The 21,282-nt window shown below is 38.7% G+C and overlaps 1 protein-coding gene across 1 annotated transcript in view; it reads right to left on the bottom strand.

The window, feature by feature from the left end:
* Positions 1-21,282, bottom strand: part of LOC148365707 (uncharacterized) — a 104,451-nt gene that overhangs the window by 52,624 nt on the left and 30,545 nt on the right. The window lies entirely within an intron of this gene.

The raw sequence follows: 21,282 nt of genomic DNA on the forward strand, positions 1-21,282 counted from the left end.
AAAATCAGTTATTTTTATTGCAATAATAACATCAAATTGCTTAATCTTACACATCTCGTCCGGTGACCCTGATGTTTATTTGAACACAAAGAAGAAGAAAAAGTCTGTCCTTCCTTGATAGACGGACAGACAGATGGACGAATTATTTAATATATTTTAATAAACGTATAACTAGGAGAATATATTGTAATCTAAATGTCAATGACAACGAAATGCATATTGAAATGTCAGCTTATTATGCAGGAGAATAAGAAATTATTTGGTTTATTATATTGTTACATTTGTGACAGCCAGGAGGTTGAATTAATATCCAGCTGCAAGGGCGCAGGACCAGGAGACAGAAACAGGAATCAAAATACCTGTAGGGTTAAACTGAGCAAAACTAAGAAACTAAGTAAATAAGTAAAACCACTGCAACATAAAAGCCATGAAAAAATCAGGCAACGATGACATTCAGAATAATTTGAAAATGAACACACCCTTACTGACAACACAGCAATGTTATTAAACAAAAGACCCATTTTTGTTTTCAGGCAGGCACGGTTTTCTCTCCCGAAGTTTGGTTCCTTTGAGACCTGCTTCCTGTGGTCAAATGAGAGGAGTACCTAGCACTTGTTGATTGATAACCTTTTTAAATTTGTTGATTAATAACCTCGGCACAGTTCTGGGGTCATGGCTTCACAAGTATTTCTGTGGGAAGTTTGCATTTTCACACTCTGCGTGCGTGAATTTCCTCCGAGCACTCCAGTCTGCTCCCACAATCCAAAAACATGCATGCTAATTGGTGACTCAAAAATTTTCCCTCGGTGTGAATGAGTGAATTGTCTGTCTCTGTGTGCCCTGCAACTGGCAACCAATTGGGTGTGCCCTGCCCAATGCCCGAAGTTAGCTGGGAGGGGTTCCAACAACCCCGCAATCCTAGTGAGGAAAAGCGGTGTAGATGATAGATGGAGGGATTAGCAACCTGTTAAACTTTTTAGTGTCGCACATTGTGTTGTTCCTGCCTTTCCCTTATAACTGCACATCCAAGAGAGGAGATGACACCATGACTAAAACGTGTGAAAGTGTTGGTCCCACTGTTATTTTCAATTGTAGGATTAGCTGCCACTGTCTTGCCTAAATGTGTCATGTCATTCCTGCGTGTGAATCTGTTGAATTGCATGTCTCAAATTGGTGTGTTTTTTCACCAATGTAACAGTTTTTTGAAGCTAGTAGCTACACAAAGAAGGAACACACCAGGTATGATTTTAGCTTCAGAGCTTTGGGTGTGCGTTGGCAGGTTATTTTTTTTTTTATTTCAATTTCAATTTAAGTTATTTAGGATCACTCTTCAGGAATGTCACTTCCCATTTAAACATCAAATTGTACTTTGTGGCAAGTTGAAACATTATTATGACGCCATGCCCAGTCTGCACTCATTTATTTCTAATATACACACACATTCACATCCATGTTAAAAGGTGCAAATTCCGTATATGGTTCTATTTCTGTATTTATCACATACATAGGGTACACCTGATTATTGGGGTCGGGTGCTCTCTGCTGCGGCATGCATATTAATATGCATATTTAGATATAGAGCGGGAGCAAAACTGAGTTTGGTTGTGATTTATTTAAGCATTGATGACAAAGTTCAACACACAAATTAAATAAAATGTTAAAAAAGAACACCATAGCAATACGCACAACCGGGTTCTGAAATGTCTTCTTTTACTGTTGTGCTTTGCTCGATGACTGCTTGACTCTTTCCTCCCAGCTCGAGCCACTTCGCCTTTTTTTCTCGTAATCTCAGCTGCGTCTTGTTGACCTGTCAAAGCTCGTTTTTCAGCTTCTTCCACTTGCGAACCATCTATTAATTAATCTTGTGGCTGCTCGGTTTCCATGTTCTTCCGCGTAGCATAAAAATGAACAGACCATGGTGGAAAAAAAAATGGAAAGCATTCAATGGAGGGTGAGTGAGGATTTGATTAATATTAAGGGGGACAAGTCTGTTCAGTGCAATAACTTTCAAATTGCTAGATATGCTGCGGCGTTAGTATCCATGAGTACTTCAGCAAACAATTTGCGCATTGCGTTCGACGTCAAGTGCCATCTTCTAAGCAAACACGACACTTGTCGCGTTTACACAGGAGACGTGTAGAAGTCACAGGAGTAAGACTACAAGTCACATTTAGTAAGAAACATGAACAATTTCACAAAAACATCGGGCTTTATGTGGTGAATTGAGCATTAAGCTCTGCAGGCTGAACATAACCTTATATACACACACCCACACCTCACTCTTTAGCTGTGATGCCCAAATTTCAGCCTTTACCACCCTCATGGAGTCCTCAGCTACGTCCGCCGCCTTACATCACACACACACACAGGGCGCACTGCACTATAATCTAATAATAATCCGGCCATCTCTGTCTTGGATCCGGCCATCTCTGTCTGTCCCACACCCCCTCATACACCCCCCTCCGGAGGAAAACAAAGCCAATGCAACAAGGACAGTACAAAGATTTTCTTTGTTCCCGTATCTCTTTGTTTTCTTTATCCTCACTGTAAAATGTGGACCTAGAGTGCCACGTCCAATTTCGTTGTCACAATATATTCAACCCATGTTGTAACAATGACAATAAAGGTATATTCTATTCAATTCTACTCTATAAGGAGTGTCGCACAATTTGAAGATAAGCTCGGAAGTTTATGTCCTTATGGTCGTGAAACGGAACAGTAAAAATAAGCTAACTAAATAAAAATGATGAATATAAAGCCATATTTAAAAAGTCCGTCTTTGGCCTCATTTACAAATTATAAAGGGTCCTTGCAGACCTGATGTCCTCCAGCAGACTGTTCCATAGGCTGAATACTGCCCGGCCAAAGGTTTTGGTCCTCACCCGAGGAACAGTTAACAAACCACATTAATTATATCATTTTCTAAAAAGGAAATGATGAGAAGGTTGTTTTTCTTTTCAATCACCAATACGGTGAAAAGCTAGAGTATTATGAGAACAAAATAGCATCATTACCTCATAGCGAGATCTCTTTTTGACCACTGTGCACCTCACGAATGGTCAAAAAGAGAAAACAGAATATTGCTGAAGAAGTCAGTTCTTTCTGTTTGTCTAAACTTGGGTAAGCTCAATTTTTGCATATCACTCAAGGCCGTTTTTTTTAAACCTTCAGTGCAGGATGTCAAGAGGTGCTAACGAACATCCTCTCCTGAAAGTGCTGACATTTTGCATCTGCCGGGAACACCCGTAAACTACGCTTGCATAATTAGTCACACACAAAAATAACTGTGCATCTCAGCTATTTCCCCCGTTCTCTCTGTCCAAGGTGGGTTCAAAACACGTATAAAGTTGCGAGATGGGTTTGGGTTAAATGGCCATTCACGCGATCCAGACACTCTGCCATGCAAATAGTCGCGATTAGCAAAATGTGTTATGCATCCTAACAGAAGGTGAAAGAAAAGCAAAACATTTCTAAGAAAAAAAAATACTATTTTAATGCACTCTGTGAGATCAGAATACCCAGGGTTCATATTTACCAGCATCAGGGGTCACTATAGTAGTGGCAGTAGCACACTTAGGTAGCCCGCAGTCCAGTTCCAGAAATACTGTAACCGATTTTCTGCTAAATGTTTGAACTTAATTGTATAACATTTATAGAGGGTATTTTATATAAGTAGAATCCATTTTGTAATTGGCATTACAACCAATTAACATGATCAGTGGCTTTAGATCAGTGTTTTACAATGTTTTTTTATACCAAGGCACCACTTTTTTCAATAAAAATTTTCAGGCATACTTTCCGTTTACATTCTTAGATAATTCGTGTGCTAGGATGTGTTACAGTTGTGTCCAAAAATCTCACGCCCTTTATATTGACTGTTTGGATAGCACAGATGGTCGTTGCATTTCTATTACCACGCCAGGTTTGTTTGTTTTTTACTGGTTTCATGTTTGGACATGTCATTTTTTTGTGACACTTGTCTGTTACTTTGTTCCTGTTTTTGTTACAGAATACCTTCTTCATTTTGAAACAGCCCCAAACCTAGGTTCATGCTTCCCTTCACTTGGTGTCATGAACCAAAACAGGGGAACCCAGATGCACAAGTTTGTTGTTCTATTTCTTTTCTCACACAAGCTTTTATTTTACGGGAAATGGGGCAGTCATGCACGTTAACCCAAACGCCAATGATTCGGCGATCGTTGGGCGGAAGACGTAAGGCGGCAGTCTGGCGTGGAATGACAGGAAACCAGAGGCAGACGAGATCGATACCAATTGCATGAGCAGATATCCGACAGATGGGGTCGATACCGGACATGACGGGACAGACAGGATTGATATCAAACACTGGAGATCAAAATTAAACAGGACAAACTAGACGGTAACGAAACTGGAGATCGATATTAAACAGGACAAAATGGACGGGAACAATACCGGACAGGAAATACAAGCAGGAAACAGAGTCAAAACCTACGTCTTGCGGGTGCAGAGGATCGTTGACGGACTGACAAAAGGTGAGTGAGAGCACTGAGCTTAAACAGAAGGGAAGCCAATCTGTCAACGAGTCGCAGCTGGTGCCACATGGGCCGGGCCAATTAGGCGCCGTGGCAACCGTGGCACTTGGGTATACCCGCCAAGAGGCCACACAATTATCAGTTTCATGTATATTATTAAAACCTAATTATAATGTTGCCTAAATCAACAATATTACGTTTTCATTCTCATTCGAGGTTAGGAGATACAGTTTGTAATTTAGGATTTTATTATATTTTAACCTGTTTCAAGTTTTGTATAATGTTATCTTGCTTTTAATTAAAAAAAAACGAGTTAGCAAAAATTAATCTGCCAGTGAACAGTTTTTTTGACTGCTTCTTACTTTGTAATTTTAGTAAAATAATGAAAAGATAATTAAATCAATTAAATCATTATTAAGATTTGTTTTTACTTTATTTTGTTAATTTTATTTTTATTGGGGTTCAAATACAGCTTCATCAGACAAAATAAGTGATTGAGCATACTTCCCTGTACTACCTCATAACCATATAACTACTATACTAAAAAATAGTTATCTTCTGCCCCCTACTCATATGGATGTCACAGTTACCTAGCTGATAACTGGAAGAAAGTAAAGGATACTGGAAAATGGAACACTTTTTCTCAAATGTGCAATTTCTTGCAGCACACTAGACACGGTCTCATTGCACACAAGACATTGGGAGACCAGAGAGCAAGACAAAAGGTAATAAAAGTATGAATTATAATCTCAGCATCGGATTGGTACGGCGGGCAGCGCGGCGGGCTGAGTGGTTAGCGCGTCCGCTGCACAGTTTTGAGGACATGGAATCGAATTCTCCTGTGCGGAGTTTGCATGTTCTCCTGTGCTTGCGTGGGTTTCCTCCCACATTCCAATAACATGCATGTCATGTTAAATGGCCGGTGAACCATAATTTAATAATATATTGTAAAGAATAAAATAGCCCTTTGTTACAAAGTTATCGGTCTTGTGTTAAGCGGAAGTTTTAGAAAGTTCCGCGTGAAGTAGTCACTTGACACTGGTCCATCCCCTAAAAATTGCAATTATAAAGAAAAAAACGAAAACTGAGAGAAACAAAATGTATAATTTCTGTATTATCCCCCAGAGACTGACCAGCATTATTAACTTTTGCAAAGGGCAGTCCTTTTTTTGGAATGTGAAATCATCAGTGTACCTAATATTGTGACCGGGGAGTTCATGCTATAGCCGGGAAACTTCTCACGCTTTTGTGCTTGATCCGTGGGAGCAGAGTGTGCGCCTGTGGTTTCACCACATGAGGTTGATTTCCGTCTGAACTCAGAGTTGGTCCTTTAGTTTTTAGAAAGCTGTGCACCCCTCGCAGGGGAGGAGAGGATCCTTCTTTGCCTTTCAGTGAGCAAAAGACCAGCAAGCCATTTGTAAATTTGTCGGGGAGCTGAATGAGTTTATTCTGCTTGCTTCTGTTTTTAATATTGGACACCTGCCAAGGAGATTGCAGAGGATGCCAGGGTTGTTTGTTATTTGGACTATTATTGCTCATTGTTGCTCATTACTTTAACCATTATGCAAAGTTTACATCATTGTTGATGTTGTTTGATTCCCACACTCTTTCCGGGGCAGATCAGTTCATTTCAGACCGTACCCTTTTTTAAGTGTATTAAAAAATCAGGGTCGTTTTGTCAAAGAACTAAAAAGACCAGAATGCAGTACAAGTGAGGCACATGATAGCTCAAATAACAAACTGCAATTGGTTATAGTTAATGGAAATTATCATTAAAACAAATATGATCATATTTAATATTCATTCATTCATTCATTAATTCATTCAGTCATTCATTATCTGCACCGCTTATCCTCAGTAGGGTCGCGGGGTGCCGGAGCTCATCCCGGCTGTCTTCGGCCAGTGGGCAGGGGACACCCTGAACTGCTTGCCAGCCAGAGAATTCACTCGCTCATTCACACCTAGGGACACTTTGGTTAGGCCAATCAACCTGACATGGATGTTTTTTTGAATGTTGAAGGAAACCGGAGTGCCTGGAGGAAACCCACGCAAGCACGGGCAGAACATGCAAACTCCACACAGGAGGTTCGATCTCATGACCTCAGAACTGTGCCGCACACGCGCTAACCACTGCGCCGCCGTGCTGCCCCATATTTAATATATATCATTAAAATAGAATTTCATACATTTGAATCTTTTTACACATTTTTATCTTTTTGGTTAGTCTTACTTTGCACTGAAAGGAGAAGCTCTCAAATTCCGTTGTACTACTGTATAAAGCCAAAAGTTCATTCACTCATTACTCTTTTTCCCTTGTGCTTTCATTTTTTTTTTTATTGCTACAAAGCAAACATTTGAATTGTTATGAATTGCATTTTTCTTTTAACCAATTGCCATATGATTAAAACCCTATAATTACTTGATTTTTTTTCTATCTTGTTTTGTTTACTTAACGTTTTTATTCGTAAATATTGGTAGGTTATTGAAAATGCACGATAATCCTCCAAAAATGGCCAGAAATGGCGTCACAATTTTTGGTCCAATAGCAAAGAAAATGGACCTGTAGCAGACCTGTCAAACCTGAGTGACTAAAATATGCAAAGGGTAAGTTTAGAAGTTGTATTTTTATCCCATAAAGTAATTTGTTCTTTGATATCCACACCCTTGAGAGTGGATCTTATTTTGTAATCCAGAAGATTTAATAAAAAGACATGGTAGGGATTTTAGAACAGGTTGGAATTATTCATCAGTAGTTTCTCTACCCCTGTTCTTCTTGCAAGTTCAAAACACATTGACGTCCTCTCTCCTTATTTTGAATGTCTACTAAACTATAAACTTGACAGTGACCTTTGCATGTGCTCCCTTGACAGTGTTTAACGGTTGTTTGAATATTTCAATATAGATGTTTGGAAGTTGTGATAAATAATATAACGTCAGGGGAGAAGATATTTTAGGCTGAAAATTATGTTTGAATTCAAATTTCTGTAAAACCTTTTAAGTCCCCATTACAGTATTTGATCTTGTGTTCCATATCAACTCAGATGAGGATGGATATTCTGAATGCACCCAAAAAGCTCGACTACTATAACTCCCCTGTGTGAATGTAATTTTAATCCACTGATATGTTCCTTGTTAAACTTCCTACCATCAGTAAAAATGCAGTGACATTTCATCAGATTAAGTGAGGGAGCAAAAAAATACGATCTGGCTACAAGGCCAATCCAGCCAGGGAAGGTCATGGCTGTCTAGCGGAGCTTCCGCATTTCAGTTTGCTCTGTGAAACCTCTTTTATTTGCAGCGTCGAGGCTGCTTACTGAATAATCCTTCGAAAGTAACCCAGCCTTTTATCATGGCTGTCCAATCAGCAGAGATGAGCGTGTTGAAGCTTTTATTCTCTTTGAAGCCAAAGCGATGCACTCGTCCTATTAATCAAGAGGGGTTTTTGTTCCATTTGTAAAATGTCTGTGGGCGCTTGTGCGTTAGCGTCACAAATAGCCAAGCTTACATTCTGATTTACTCGAACGTCGCACCTGTCAAAAACAGATTTTCCAAAGCTGCAGCTGCAATAGCATTGTTGGTATTGTTCAGCATGGTTTTTAACTCATTCAGTGCCATAAAGTTTGCAGTTCCTCAGGACCTTGCTCTGGTCCATGGAATAATGAATTCTGGTGTTTACCAGAAGATCCTGAAGGATAACATCCGGCCATCAGTTCGTAGTCTCAAACGTAAGCACTCTTAGATCATGCAGCAGAGCTATAAGCCGAAATCTACAAGCAAGTCCGGCACTCAATGGCTCAAAATAAAAAAAGATTCACTGGGCAATTACTTTTTTACATATGGCGAGATAGGTTTTGATTTTTTAACTGCATTTTGTATAGCCTTATTTTGTCTCTGTGTGGTATTAAAAATTAGTTGGATGGACAAAACGTAAAAATACATTGCAGTTGTTGTTGTTGGGGTTATTTTTGCTTTATTTAAAGAAACTATTATAAAGGGTTAGGCACAGCTCATGTTTATGTATAAAGCCTCTGGGAATTATAGTATGATAATCACCATTTCATAGTAGGAATGGCTTAGCTCACAGTTTTGTCCACACATCAAATAAGCCCACACTTCCTAGTCATGCCTCCCGTATCAAGCAATTGAAGTAAGTAGGCATGCCCGTATGGCGAGTAGAGGCGCAGTGAAGCAGTTTGGTCAGAGTTACAAAGATATGGATAAGTACAGTCTGTACTGGTAATGTTTCAAGCTCTTTTCTTTCTAAAAGAATGAGAAAGTCCATTGCAGAGTTCATACATTGTTTAAGCATAAGTTCAGTCTTCTTGCAAGAAAATATTATTTTGCAAGCAAAGTGCCCTTGTGTTTAGGGAAAGCACTGTTTAGATATACGAGGTATCACAAATGCAAAATAAAATAAAAAAAACACCAAAGTGTAGTTCTGCCCGAAATGCATCCTATTCGAAATAAGACGTTTTTCTCAGAAGTATTCTTGGAAATTAGTGTTATCAAGAAGCTAAGCAATGTTCAACTGTTGAATAACAATAGTAAATGCTAAAAATATATTATGTTTCTCATGAAAGATGAGGGTTCAATAATTCTCTTGATATGTCCTACGTAGCTACAAAACTAAATGTTCTGTAGGCCATCAATAATAAGTTAAAATTGCTGGCACTGGGTCTGGCAACACAAGAATTACTATTTGCTACAAAACCCAAAAAAAGTATCTTAAAGGGACATTGTGTATTATTTACTGCTTGTTAGTGGTAATAAAAATATATTTATTCAGAAAACAATATTAATTTGAACAATATACAAAAATAAATGAACTACCATATATATGTGCATTTTTTAAATACTCTCAGGTCGAGAAGTTTGTATTTATTTTACATAACATAGAGCTCACCTAGTGGAATAAGACATGATTGCCCGCCATCTTGCTGCTAAGGGTATTCCAAAAAACTAAAAACTTTGCAACAACATTTTGGGGAAAAATATATCGGTCACAATGAGTCTCTTCCTTGTGCTTTGTAGCACTCACTTTTGGTTGCACTAATAAGTATAGAGACATCTAGTGGTCAAATATTACACAGTGTACTATTGACGAACAGAGATTATGGAATATTTGTCTTATTTATTCATATATTTGACTTAATTTAGACGATAGCATGGGTCACCAACCTTTTTGAAGCTGAGAGCGGCTTTTTGTCACATTTCAATGCAGGGCTAACATTTTGATACGTATTTCCAAAATAACAACTAATTATGTTATATATGTTGTTACTATGTTATAACCAGGTTGTATTTTTCAGAAGTTTAGTTAAAATAGGATTACTCAGCCACTAAATCAGAAGTCAGGAACGTATGGCTCACGAGCCATGTATAGCTCTTTCCATTAGTACATATGCAGGAAATAAGATTATACTCGTGCAAATCTCATCAATAGCTTTCTAATTATTTCAAGCACAGAATATAGTCAGGTGCTTGCATAGCTGATGTAGTGTTTATAATATGGATGGTTCAGTCGAGTATATGAACAATACCCACTACAGTTTACAGTTCAAGGTGTCACGCCAACAGCCCCAAATCACTAAAAAACCCTTTATATGGAAGCTCATTAAACAATTTAGGGTTACAGCTGAGACATTTAATGATGAAAACTCACAGAAAAACTATAATTAGCCAGAAACACCAGCCAAGCACACAGAGCAATTTGATGGGGTGGTAGCTCTCTGCCCAGCGCAGTCTGCGCCAAAAGGAAATCGTCACTATTCTTGTTTGCAGTATTTTACGACATTTTCACAAAAGAACCCTGCTTTCACTTAGTTTTGAAACCATTATTTATAAAAAATAAAAGTCAAAATGAGCATCAACGCTCTTAAGTAATCGAGGGAGGGAGACAAGTTTAAATCGATATATGTGTTGATATAGAACACCGACTCTGGCGTTATTCTAGTTCATGATTTTTATCTGATCATCTAACGTCACTCAGTGAAACAAAATGCACTAAGAATTCAATTTTTTTAAAGAGCCGGTTTGGTGGTTTTGCTTAACCTGTCTTAAAATATATGGCATGGCTGTCTCGAAAAAAAATATATATATTTTGCTATTATGGCTCTTTGGGTCACAGACATTCCCAACTCCTGCACTTAAACTGTCAGAACCAGAACAGATGGTAGACCCAAACGCATAAGGTTTCACACAAAGGTTTCTTGGAAGATAGAGGAAGTCAGGTGCTCCATCCTTATTTTTCTTTTTCTCTTTCTCTTATTTTCTTTGGTCTTATTTTTTCTTTTTTTTACATTTTACTGTTTTCTTTTTGATTTAAGTCATTCTTCTTTTCTGTTTTCTCTTTCATTCATTTATTTTAAATTTGCTTTATTTGCAAAAAATGAGAAGAAAAATGTCTCATGTTGGTTACATTGATTCTGCGTAGTTTGTAATCTTCCTTGTTCTTTGTAGCACTTGTTTTGGGTTCACTATAGTATACAGTGACATCCAGCGCTCAATTAGTACACACTGTCCCTTTAAAGTAGAATAAAAATATATTTTTTTTGTAAAACGAGACATTTTTCAAATCATCTGTTCTGACAAGGTAATGATGCTCATTTTAAATAGAATTTTGTTACTTAATATAAGTAATCCTCCATTATGAATAAAAGTCGAGCCATATTTATTACTGTTGCCCTCAATCACTAAAAGTCTCAAAGGGCTGCTCAGACCACCATTACAACATCCTTGATCTGAAGGCAAGGGAAACCAACAACAACAACAAAATTCACTTGAGCTTGAGGGAAATGAAGAAACCTTGAGAAGGGGTCACACGTGAGGTAGTTCCCCTCCAAGAGGACCAGGCTGCAATGGCTGTTGCAAATGCTTCAACAGATAATTCACAATCAACCTCAACATTAAATATAGGTAATAACAGAATGTAAAAAGTCCAGTTGAGAGATTCCTTTTCCCAAATCTTCACCAATGCAAAAGATTCCAGATCATGGGTGGTCACACATTTTGAGTCACAGGCTTCTTTGCATTAAACGCTTTGGCAAAAGGGCTGCGAGGAAAAAAAATATATATTCCAAATGATTGGGTACATTAGGTCCCATTGCCAGTCCATGCAACGGGGAAAAATAACAGTGGATGTCTTGATCTTTTTGTTAACTTGTTAATACTATCACAAATTTTGTGTTTCGGAGAGGGTTATGCCAAATCGGAATCCTTGGTCTCACTATCACCCTCTGCTCTGGGGCAAGAGAGTTGCGTGTCTTATTTTCTACCTGCAGACACTCGGCGCAGTAATACCTTACATACTAATTGTATATGGGGCGGCAGTTGCTCAGGAGGTATAGTGCTCAACTTGGGATCAAGAGGTCGCAAGTTAGATTCCTGGCTCCTCCGTCTTATACGTCGAAGTGTCCTTGGGCAAGACACTGAATCACTAATGCCCCCGATAAGCAGGCAGTTGCCTTGCATGGCTAACGCTGCTATCGGTATATAAGTGTGTAAAAGAGAAAAGTGTGAAGCACATTGTAAAGCACATTGGGATGTCTTCATTGACTTGAAAAGCGCTAGATGAATGCAGACCATTTACATTTACATTTCTGTGAGACAAAATAAAAAATAAAATGAGAACCATTCAGCCATTCACGTTTAATTTAATGAGTTATTTTTAGTAAGACTGGCCAAATAACACTTAAGGGAGCTATACAGAATTTGAAACGTATATCCTCGATCTGTGTCAGCTCATTCTTGACGCACATGCAAGTACACATGCATTTCTTACACGTACTCACATAAACTCTTATTTATTTATTTATTTTGTGGTTTGGGTTGGTGTTTGGACTCTACTTGAGGCTGGCCTTTCCTTACTTTCACCATTTTCATGCTAGGCTTACAAATAGAAATAAAAAAAAAATGCTGTGACAAGCATTAAGTCAATCTTCAGCACTCCCCTCAGCCCCCATTCCTCCAACCTAATGTGTTCCGCCCGGAACATCTCTGCTAAAAGTAAGATAAAAGGATATAGGCGAAGTGCATAATAAAACATAGCGGCTCTTTGAAATCAGTGTTAGCACATATTTAATCGGGGGGAAAATCAACCACGCACTCCACCTTTAATTTAAGATAAATTATCTCCTATATTTTACACAGAATCTGGATTATTTGACAATTTTTTTCTCACTGGGCGTTTTACAGTGAATAAAGACAGAAACTTTAATACATGAGTTTTAAATTCCAATAAAATAGAGCTCTGCAATTCTAGAAAAAAATGAATACATTCGTTGACCCACTGTATGCTTAGTTCCTTCATAAATATAAGATTTGTTGTCAATGCCCAGGATTTTTTTTTTATTATATTAAATTCTATATACTACAGCCATATCCCCCTAGTGGGAGGTGGCTAGAGTCATTTCTGACTCTTTTTAGGAGATTGATTCAGAGGAGGGGATTCCCAGCCCCCACGCTCAACCCAACTGAGATGTTGGGAGTCATTAGGTGACCAAAGCCCTCCAATTCCAACCCCTAATGCTGAACGCCAAGCAGGGAGTCAATGAGTACCAATGTTGTAAGTCTTAGGTATGACTCGGCCGAGGCTTGAACCAGCGACCTCCCAGTCTCTGAGCGGGTGCCCTACCATCTAGGCTACCAGAATCAAACGCAGCAGTGGCCCCTCCAAGTGGTGTGGGGCTGACTCAACATGCAAGCACACTTTCAAAAGGTTTAGTCAGATAAAATGTGTTAAATGCTTTCTGAGAGGGTATATCAGCCACAACGATAAGATCAAGGAAAACTCAAGAAAGGAGCAAATCTCCAGCAACTCGGTTAGCATAACTTAATAATTATCACTTTACTCCTGCTCTTTCTCCACATAGATTAACCACGATCCAAGAATCAAGAGGCCCTCGGATCATGTAATGCAAGGGTGGGCCAACTTTTGAAGTCTCGGGCCGCATTGGCATCAGGGGCCCGGGCCTGAAGACCTATCCATTTTTTTTATTATGAATAAAAAACATGCAGACATCTACATATTATATTTCTTTTTATATTTCTTTTCAAATAAATTAGTTTCATCAAATCGTTTTGAAATGCTAAGAATTAAACAAAAGTATCGGGTCCCTGTTTTTAGCACTTCATTTAATATTTAGTTTCGTTGTATTCCTTTGGTATTTCTAGAAAATTTCTGTAGTAGTCATTTTATACGATAGCATTCCAATAGTCGGATTTTTTTAGTATTTCCGTAGTTGTGCCATTCTGTAGTAGCATTTTTTATCGTAGTACTGGTGTAGTTGTCAGGATCAGAACGGAAACAGGACCCAATTGCGTTACATTTCTGACAAGTTTTATTGGAGGAAAGAGAAAAGGCTGCGCCCACAATCCGGTGTTCGCTGGATGCTGGACGCAAATTGATCTTGTACTCGGCTGGTGCTCCGAACGCGGAAGCGGATCTTCCGTAGCGAGCAGGGACGGGAAAACGGGTCGGTAGCCGGGACTGGGAGAGCAAGGCGTGGTCGTAAGCGAGTCGTAAGCCAGAACGGGAGAGTAGACGTAGTTGGGGATAAAAAGAGGTTGTAAGCCGGGACGGGAGAGCAGAAGTGGTCAGGATCAAAACGGGTAGAAGCGGGAGACAGACGGGAGCAAACAAACGGGACAGGTGGGAGCCAGGGTCGAAAAAAGGCTTGCCTAGACGGACTGACAAAAGGGGACAGACAGGACTGGGTTCAAATACTGACAGGGAGCCAATCAGAACCCACAGCAGTTGGCGCCAAATGAGCGGGCACAGCTCACATCAGTAATCATGACGGTAGTAGTATTTTTGTAGAATTTTTGTATACATTTTCTGGTATTTCTGTAGCATTTTTGTAGTATTTCTGTAGCATTTTCGTAGTATTACTTAAGTTGTATTTTGTAGCATTTTGTAGTATTACCGTAGTTGTATTTTGTAGTATTTTTGTTGTAGAATTTTTGTAGCATTTCTGTCGTCATATTTCTGTAGTAGAATTGTTTGTAATGTAGTATTGGTGTAGTAGTAATGTGGTATTTCTGTAGCATTTTTTGTAATATTACTCTAATTGTTTTTTTATAGTATTTAGGTAGTTGTCTTTTTGTACCAGTTTTTTGTGTATTAAAGTATTGTTGTAGTAAGTAATATTATGTCTGTGTTTCTGTCGTTATTCTTATATGAGGACACACTTTTAAGCACTAAATAGCCATTTTTGTATTATTTTCTGAACATTATTCACCTGACAGACGAAGAGACGAACGAAGGGACAGACAGACAGACAGACAGACAGACAGACAGACAGACAGACAGACAGACAGACAGACAGACAGACAGGCAGGCAGGCAGATAGATAGATAGATAGATAGATAGATAGATAGATAGATAGATAGATAGATAGATAGATAGATAGATAGATAGATAGATAGATAGATAGATAGATAGATAGATAGATAGATAGATAGATAGATAGATAGATAGATAGATAGATAGATAGATAGATAGATAGATAGATAGATAGATAGATAGATAGATAGATAGATAGATAGATAGATAGATAGATAGATAGATAGATAGATAGATAGATAGATAGATAGATAGATAGATAGATAGATAGATAGATAGATGGATCATTTTTGTTCAGCGGGCCGGATTAGAAGGCCTGATTGACAGGATGTGACCTGCAGGCCGCAGTTTGCTTACCCCGGATGCACACACTTTCAGAAAAAAATTATGTCAGATGCTGATTAGTAAAATGGGATATCACTTTGAATTTGCATTGCCAGTCAACTAAGACTTTAGTCGCACCTCAAAACAATTTCACAGCAATTGGGCAGGGGGTGAAATATTTTTGCTGGAAATGTAAATTGGCCCCGGAAAACCTCCCGGGGGCGTTCTGTCTTGTCTCTCTTGGCGTCAAATGTGACTCACGCACTTCATATTGTTGTTTGCTTTTGCTGCTGTGAAATTAGGTCATCACAGGGGGGAGTCAAGCATAAAAGTGTGAAATTAAAGTGAAGGCATCGATCATGCAGATGAAATTCATTCTAGTAATTTATAGGATCACTTGACTCTTAGGGAGAGATTCTTTAACTACATGTATCCGCTCAGCTCCAAATTGCAGAATGGAATAGAATTAGAATTGTCTTTGTTGTATTTGATAACAATGTTGGAAACATTGTTTGCAGTGAGATTAGACATTGCACTCCAAAATAAACACTTGTTAAAGACTTAGCCATGTGAGAAACAGCTTTGTAAAATTCAATTTTTTAATTTTTGTAGTTGTCAACTTTCTTCAGAGTCACATGCCATATTTTATAGTGCACCTAAAAACCTAAATACGTATTGGTGTAAAGAACTGGAACAGGAGGATAACCCAAATGCTTGACATTTCTCACACAAGCTTTTATTTTACGGGAAATGGGGCAGTCGTGCACGTTAACACGAAACGCCAGTGATTTGGCGATCGCTGGGCGAAAGAAGAAAGACAGAAGTCTGGCGTGGAACAACAGAAAGCAAGAGACCAACGAGATTGATATGAGTTACACGAGCCGATACAGGTCAGATGATGTCGATACCGGACAGAACGGGATTCAAAAGATTGATAACAGATATGGGAGACTGGAGACGGATATCAGACAAGACGAGAATGAAGGGCACGATACCAGACACTGGAAACCGGAGACTGAAATGAAAACAGGACTAAACAGACGGTATCGAAACCGGACAGGATACACAGGAAACCGGACAGAGTCAAAACCCACGTCTCGCGGGTGCAGAGGTTCGTTGATGGACTGACAAAGGGTGAGTTAGAGCACTGAGCTTAAATAGATGGGAATCCAATCCGTCAACGAGCCGCAGCTGGCGCCACATGGGCGGGGCCAACTGGGCGCCATGGCAACCGTGACAATTGGTATGAAAGCGCACCTAGAATGTCAATTATTACATTTGAGTTTGGACTGGGCTGAGTTTATCTCTTGCTGATTTTTTTTTTTTTTAATCATCCACCCGTCATTGTTCTTTGATTCTTTTTATTTGTAGAGGCCATTGATTTTAGTGGTGAAACCAAATTTATAATGTTAGTTTATGTTCTATGAAATAAATTAGTCTAATTTTAATGATTTTTATGCAACTCTAGCTCATATTGTACTTTTAATTATATGTGGCTTATAGTCCAGTACGTCTTGTATATGAAAAATAATATATATATATGCTTTTTATAGTGCGTTAAATATGGTAGTCATCTGATGCTAATGTTCAGACTTATGATAACACTGCGTGGGGCAATTGTATATAAGCCCTTCACAATCTTTGGTTGAGCAAAAACACGTTCAGCATTATTATTTGTCTTATTTACTGTAGCAAGCGATCAATCATGCAAGTGTTGGTTTTGTTACTGAGGTATAAACATTTGCACCCATCTGTTTTGACAATGAGTACAACAAGCCAACAGGAAATTTTCTAACTATATATATATATATATATATATATATATATATATATATATATATATATACACACACAGCGGAACCTCGGTTTTTGAACGCCTCTCAGTTCTAACAAGTCGGAGTCTGACCAAAAATTTCCAGAAATTCTTGCTTCGCTGTTCGGTCCAAAAATCTGAGTTCGAACGCCGGTAATAAATGAGTGCGTACGCTAGGGTGCGATGCTGAGCGGCGTACGGTTGTAGATCGCTCATATCGTGATCAACTGTTATCGAGTGTCTGATCTTGCCTGCGCCTTCTGCTGACCACCACAAAGGTAAGAAATCTTATTCATAATTCTTTTCCCTATCCTTTTTTTTTTTTTTTTTTTTTACACGTTCATGTTAGCGTAATCTTTTGTATGGAAGATTACGATAACGCGAACGTACGATTATCCTGGGTTAGCTTTAAGTTTACGTTAAACATTCAGTAAACATTCAGGGTGTTGGAACGGAGCCCAACATTGAGGGTGTTGGAACGGAGCCCCCTTTCCAATGAACCGCTCACCACTTGTTGTGGAGATCCGGGTGCTAAATGACTTGTAAACGACCTGATTTTTTTATTTTTACACATTCATGTTAGCGTAAACTTTCGTACGGAAGATTACGATAACACAAACGTACGATTAGTCTGGGTTAGCTTTAAGTTTACGTTAAACATTCAAGGTAAACATTCAGGGTGTTGGAATGGATTAAAACGTTTTATATTCTTTTTAATGGGAAAAATGATTTCGGTGATCGGACAAATCGGTTTTCGAACAGGGTTCTGGAACGGATTATGGTCGAGAACCGAGGTTCCACTGTATATATATATATATATATATATATATATATATATATATATCATCTCATCTCATTAGCCGTACCGCTTAGCCTCATTAGGGTCGCGGGGGGGCTGGAGCCCATCCCAGCCATCTTCGGGCAGTGGGCAGGGGACACCCTGAACTGGTTGCCAGCCAATCGCAGTATATATATATATATATATATATATATATATTCTATTTTTTTTTCCTTCCTCAGTCTTGTGTGCTTGTTTAGGGTGGTCTGGGAAGCAGGTGGGGGGAGGGGGTTGAGAACTTTATCCAACTGTATATAGTCCAACAACTCAATAGGGGGCAGCGCCTCTTAGTGGTAAAAAAAAAAAAAAATTAAAAAAAAAAAAAAAACATTACAGTGTTCTGTGAAGAAAAAAATTATCTGTTTGAATTATAAGCAGAAATACATGAACTACTACATAAAGGTTTATTTTTGTTAACACCCGTAGGTGAGAATGTTTTTCTTTTGTATTACATAACATGAGCCTCACCTAGAGGTAGCTGAGATAATTGTCCGCTATATTTCTGCTTAATTTGATCTTTTTTTGTTTAAATTAAAAAGTAACATTTTACAGACCGAGGTAAAAAAATAGGTTTGTTCCACTGTCATAGGCTATGCAATTTTGCTGATATCAAGTATTATTTTTTCTAAAAGGAAAAAAAACGGAAAAAATATTAAGTACAACTTGAAAACGGGTAAAAATACAGTTAAACTCAAAATTACAGCATAATTATTAACCAAAATGTCGCCAAGCTGACCACAAAAGATAAAAGTATATTGTAATTTTAGGTAATATGGTAATTTTAAAAATCGGTACAAGGACTTAATTTTTTAACATTTTGCTGTGCCTCGATATATTTTGGTGGCGGGAAATAAGGTTGAAAACTGGTGTAAATTACCTGGCACGGCATACAATTAAATCGAAACTGTAAAAGCTATTCATTTTGATCGTTCGACTCAACATGTTCAGTTTCAACCTGTACTCATATTGGCCTACAGAGGTCGTCAAAGAGCTGTGGACACCAACTGTAAATGACTGCAACACAAAAACACCTCTTCCTCATCATTTTTTTCTTCCATAGGAGGTTGAGGAAGAATCATTTATATAAACACCGAAGGCTACCGCTCACTGCACTGCGTTTTACAAATGAATGGCGATGCCTTAAGGCGCATGCCATTTGAGCATTTCCAATTTATTCAATTGCCACTTGCGATTGGAACTGTAACCATGACAAGCAAGTCAATAGCGCCCTGAGCAACTGAAGAGTGTAGCAAAATTATACCCTTACAAAAATAATAATACTCTGTTTTGATTTATGCTGTCAAATGTTTGTTTTGTTTAACGATGTGTTTATTTATGAAGGTTGTTGGCCGTGTAGTAAAACGGCATATCATCCCACTGAGCACATTTTATTCCGGATATTTTCAGGAGGCGTAATTTGCACCCAAATGTTTTTTTAAATTAAATTAGGAGTGACATCCCTGGGTCAGGGATGAGACCCTTAGGTTGGGTCATGCACACCAGTGTGGACGGAAAGGAGTTTGTGCATTCTGCTTTGATGCAGAAGAATGACCATCTTTTCAGCCATTTTCTTAACCTCACTAGGTTTTCATTTGTAAATCAGCACCCCTGCTATGTTTGTGGACATTGTTGGGTTTGCCTGAAAGACTACTTGATTAAAGTATTCATTTGTTTTTGGATTATTTCATGTTTTATGTAGTTATACAGTAGTTATGCATTCATATATATTTTTCAATCATAATCTGTTTATTTACCCGGGCAGCACAGTGGAGACTGGTTAGCTGCTAAGGGGGGGGGGGGGTCAAGCAAGCAGGCCGGATCAGGCTAGCCAACGGATTTAATCCAGCCAAAAAGACAATGTTTAGAGAAGTTCAAGATAGAGATGAACCGAATTACATTGAAAAATGACAGTTTCAAGTATGCTATGTAATGATCTGCAATTATATAGCGCTTTTCAAGTCAATGGCTTCCCAAAGCGCTTTACAATGTGCTCCACATTTCCCAATAGCGGCCTTGTATTGCAGCCACATAAGACGCTAACCTGCTTTTTGGGGGTATTAGGGGTTCAGTGTCTTACCCAAGGACACTTCGACATGTAACACGGACTAGCCGGGATACGAACTGGGATCCCTTGATCCCAAGACGAGCACTCTACCTCCTGGGCTACTGCCGCCACCCAATATTATGTTGTGTTTCTCTTTTGACAAATGCACAGTTAATAAATGCTACAAGAGATTAAATCTCAATAATGGGAAAAAGATGAAGGGGAAAATAACTCAATAATCCATTCATCCAATATCTGCACCGCTTAACCTCAGTAGGGTTACTGCGGTGCTTGAGCAATTCACTTGCCATATTTTTTGGAATGTGAGAGAAAACCTTGCGCGGGCACAGAGAGAACATGCAAACTCCGCACAGGAAGGCTGGTAGTTAGATTTGAAACCATGTCCTCAGAACTGTGCTGCAGACATGCTAACCGCTCAGCTGTCGTGCTATCCCACTCAATATTAGTTATGTAATGGAATCTTACACCCTTCAAACATAATTGTATATTAATTGAAAAAGATCCCGAGCTCTACAGCTGAGGCACACTTTTTATGCCACTCATTAACTATTACAGCCCCTGTGAGAGAGTTCTCTCTACCATGTGGCTCCTGAGCTAAAATGAATTTGAACCCTCCTGCGTTGACAGGTGCGTATTATAGTTAATAGATCCTTGGTTCGATCCCAGCTACCAACATCCTTTTGCGTAGTTCGCAAGATCTGCCTCTGTGGGTTTTTTCCAGGCGCTTTGATTTTTTTTGTCCCACATTTCGAAAACATGCATGGGAGGTTATTAGTTATTTGGTTTGATGTTGTCTTGCTTATTTTTTTAAAAAAATGCATTGGGTTTTCCTTTAAAAAAAACATGTCTTCCCAAGCCTTTTCCTTTTTCAGGAATTGTGATCCTTGGGAATTCCATTATCAGATGTCACAGAAAGATTGACAATGCACTATTACGGTCCAAAAAAATAGTAAAATATGTCAATAGTTGTAATGGAAAAAGTTTCTCGGGGTCTGGAACCAAAAACAAGAGTTGTTTAACAAGTTTCCGGATGTACTCTCACATCATTCTCATGAGATAAAATAAATCTAAACGCAAGCCCTGCCCCTGTCTATCCCCAAATCCCCACAGTGTCTGTGGTCATAGTAGTTTAACCCTTCTTTTACGTTTTTTTTTTTTTTTTAGCAGGCAGACAAACACAATGGCAGTACGTCCAGGCGGGTGAGGAGAGAGGAAAAGACGAGATGAACACAGGGACACAGCTGCTTCTTTCTTCGCTGATGTCCAACTTACATTGTTGTCATAAGCACATACACGCTAAATTTGTCAGCGCACAAATTTGCACTATGTCAAACAGATACACATGATCACACTAAGACCTGGGGACCTGTTGTCGAATGCCACATTGAG

The sequence above is a fragment of the Urocampus carinirostris genome, chromosome 5 (assembly GCF_059441175.1).
Source record: "Urocampus carinirostris isolate Australia breed hairy pipefish chromosome 5, RoL_Ucar_1.0, whole genome shotgun sequence".
NCBI classification, from domain to species: Eukaryota; Metazoa; Chordata; class Actinopteri; order Syngnathiformes; family Syngnathidae; genus Urocampus; species Urocampus carinirostris.